The sequence below is a fragment of the Plecotus auritus genome, assembly GCF_963455305.1.
Source record: "Plecotus auritus genome assembly, chromosome: 8".
Lineage (NCBI taxonomy): Eukaryota > Metazoa > Chordata > Mammalia > Chiroptera > Vespertilionidae > Plecotus > Plecotus auritus.
Genome location: NC_137782.1, coordinates 64,139,271 through 64,142,711, shown reverse-complemented (window position 1 = coordinate 64,142,711; position 3,441 = coordinate 64,139,271). Strand labels below are relative to the sequence as shown.

General features: G+C 51.1%; 1 protein-coding gene across 2 annotated transcripts in view; it reads left to right on the top strand.

The window, feature by feature from the left end:
• The first annotated feature begins 2,757 nt into the window (after window positions 1-2,757).
• The window catches only part of HCK (HCK proto-oncogene, Src family tyrosine kinase), a 38,703-nt gene continuing 38,019 nt past the window's right edge, over window positions 2,758-3,441 (top strand). The window contains exon 1 of one of the 2 annotated variants that reach the window (XM_080683137.1): window positions 2,758-3,064. The gene's annotated coding sequence lies outside the window, so the exon portion shown is untranslated. The remainder of the gene's footprint in view (window positions 3,065-3,441) is intronic. The other variant, XM_080683136.1, reaches the window with a different exon arrangement.

Genomic DNA, 3,441 nt, shown 5'->3' with positions numbered 1-3,441 from the left:
GAATATTTCTTGACTCTTTTCACCCTCTAAAAATCCTACCCAGGGCCAATTCTATCTTGTCCATGAAGTTTCTGATTTTTTAAAAAATATATTTTTATTGACTTCAGAGAGGAAGGGAGAGGGAGAGATAGAAACATCAATGATGAAAGAGAATCATTGATCAGCCGCCTTCTGCATGCCCCACACTGGAGATCGAGCCTTTAACACAGGCATATGCCCTGACCGAGAATCAAACTGTGACCTCCTGGTTCATAGGTTGATGCTCAACCACTGAGCCATGCCAGCCGGCTCTGATTTTTTTGAAAATTGACTTTATTTTTGAATAGTTAATATATCCAGGTGGCTCAAAGTTCAAGAGTACAAAGGGTATACTAGAACCAATAAGTCTCCCTCCCTCCTCTGTCCTCCAGCTACATAGTTCCGCTCCACTGGGGCCGCTTCAGCGGAGACCACTCGGTGTGCCTTTCCTGACTCAGACCAGGCTGTGCTGGTGAATTCCCACACGTGTTTGTGCTCTTGTTCTATGCAAATAGTAAAATACACTAGAAGCTATTGTACACCCTGCCCCACCTCCACTTACCAACTTGTTCCCTATAGGGAGTTCCTTCATTCTTTTTAAGAAAACATTTTTATTGAATTACAATTTATATAGCATACATTCATCATTTCAAATGTACAATTCAGTGATTTGTAATATATTCACAGAGTTGTGCAATATACTCGCTACCTCTCTCCTTGCTCTGCTTTATTTTTCTTATAATACTCATCATCCTTGGACATAAGATGCTAGTTGATTCTCACAATGACCCACTGAGGTAAATACTATTATTATTCCCATTTGACAGATGAGGAAACTGAGGTCAGAGAGGTGTAATATCACTCAGTTGAGATATGGTAGTGGTTTGAACTCTAGTCTGACTCCAAAGATGCAGCATTTAGCACCATCTCTTGTGATCAGCTTTATTCCCTATGACAATGAACAAATGAATGGACAAAATGTTTGCCACCTCAAATACTTGCTAGGCAGTGTTTTAGCATAACATTTGTAATTGTATAAATATTCCTTGATGTTAACATATGGTGGTGGTTACCCAGGGGTATACATTTGCCAAAACTTACCAAGCTGAATACTTATAATGGTGTGTTTTATTTATAAAAGCGTTCCAGAGGCAAGGTGTTAGGAACTTTGGGAACATGTACAAGGATTTATATTGCAGCATTACTTTAATAGGAGGGGAAAAATGGTCAGGGAGGAGGGGAGTTAGCTGTTAACAGGAGAATGTTACCGCTATCTATGGTCCTTTGCCATCACAATGACGAACTTGTGGGAAAAGACACAGCTGGTGCTGGGGATGACTCTCATGTCCCCGGAACTGCATCTCTCTTCCTGGAGGCCGACTTCCCGCGCCCTCAGTTTTCCAAGTCCTCTGAACTGCCGCAAGCCCGCCAGGAATGAGCCAGGGCGGTTCCTGCAGGAGAGGAACTTTGCATGGCCTTTGTCTAGCCCGGGTCCTGTAGAGCGGAACCGAAGGGCCTGGAAGGCTTGGGAATGGCGTGGGGAGGGGCCGGGCTAGAAGGACGGGATTGGAAGGGGGGGGGGGGAATAATAGACTGCTGGGGGAAGGGGCGACTGGAATCCTGTCAGAGTGGGGTCAGAATCTGGGATCCCTGGAGAACAGAGCTGGAATCTTCAAATGGGCTGGGTTAGAATCCTGAGGGGCGGATTCAAATCCCTTGGAGCGAGGCGGGGATCAGTTAGGAGCGGATCTAGAATTCTGGGGTTAGGGTTATAAATCTTTTTCTTTAAATATATTTTTATTGATTTCCTAGAGGAAGGGAGAGAGGGAAAGAGAGAAATAGAAACTTCAGTGGTGAAATGCCTTACCTGGTTTGGCTCAGTGGATAGAGCACCGGCCTGCAGACTGAAGGGTCCCGGGTTTGATTCTGGTCAAGGGCACATGCCTGGGTTGCGGGCTCGACTCCCAGTAGGGGGCGTGCAGGAGGCAGCCGATCAATGATTCTCTCTCATCATTGATGTTTCTATCTCTCCCTCTCCATTCCTCTCGGAAATCAACATATACAGTATATGTAAAACATCAATGATGCGAGAGTATCACCAATGGGCTGCCTGCTACCTCCCCACAACGGGGGATCGAGCCCGCAAACCGGGCATGTGTCCTGACCAGGAATCGAACCGTGACCTCCTGGTTCATCGGTTGACACTTAACCACTGAACCACACCGGCCGGACTCTTTTTTCTTTCTTTCTTTTTTCTTTTAATTTATTGTTGTCAGTATCCCTGGGCTGGGATCCTTGGGTTGGCCGGATTAGAATTCCTGCGGCAGGATTAGAAACCTTTAGTGGGAGAGGTTAAAGATCCTTCGAGTGGGATTCAAAATCATTTGGGGCAGAGTTAGGGTTTTGGGAGGCGGAGACGGGGGTGGGTGTTAGGGTTCTTGGGGGGCGGGTTGAAATCCTGGTGGTGCGTTTAAAACCTTTGGGGACAAGGTTAGCGTGTCGGGAGGCGGAAATAGAATTCTTTAGGAGAGGTGTTAGGATCTTCGGGCGAGAGGTTAAAACTCTTGGGGCGGGGTTATTATCCATCAGGGCCTAGGGTAGAATCCTTGGGGGTAGGGTTAGAAACCTCGGGTGGGTGGTGGTAACAAATCCTTAGGCGGCCAGATTAGGATCCTGGAGGTGGGGGAGGAGATTAGCATCCCGGGGGTGGGGTTAGAACCTTTCGGGGCGGAGTTAGAAGATTCGGGGCGGGGTTAGCATCGCTCCCGGCGCGGCTGGATCGCCCAGATGGCCTGTGGGCGCCTCCGTGTCCCTAGTTCTAGCCCCGGCGGACCGCCCGGGCCTAGAGGCTAGTGGAGGGGGACCCGGACAGTTCAGCTCGAGGGCAGCTTTGAAAGACCCGCGCACGGAAGCTCCTCGGAGGCCCGCCCTAGCCTCTCCTTCAAAGTCAGCCGTTTTCCTTCAGGACCCCGGAGGCTGCTGAGCTGGGGGGGCGCTCGAGCTGTGAGGATCCGGGCTGCCCGCAGGAGGAGGAGCGGGCGCCCAGGTGAGTGCCGCGCTGGAGGCGGGGGGGGGGGCGGGGGGGCGAGGCTGGGGACACCGCCAGTGAGGTGCCTGAGGGTCTTGGGGCTGCGGAGGGAGCCGGGGTGGTGGGCAGGGCAGGCTGCAGTGCAGCGGAGGGAAGGGGCCGTCTGGGGAGCTGCGGACCGGCCGTGGGATGAGGGCAGACCAGGGAGCGGGTACCCAGGTGAGGGGCGGAACGGCTCAGCTGCCACCCTGGGAAAGTTGGAGCGGAGGGGAGCTCGGCCGCCCAGTGCCTTTATGCTGGAGCTGCCACTTCTCTTGGCCGTCCAGGTTCCCCTTCTGCAAAAGAAAAAAAATAAAAAACGAGAAGGAAGGAATGGGCTTAACGAAGCCCGGGCG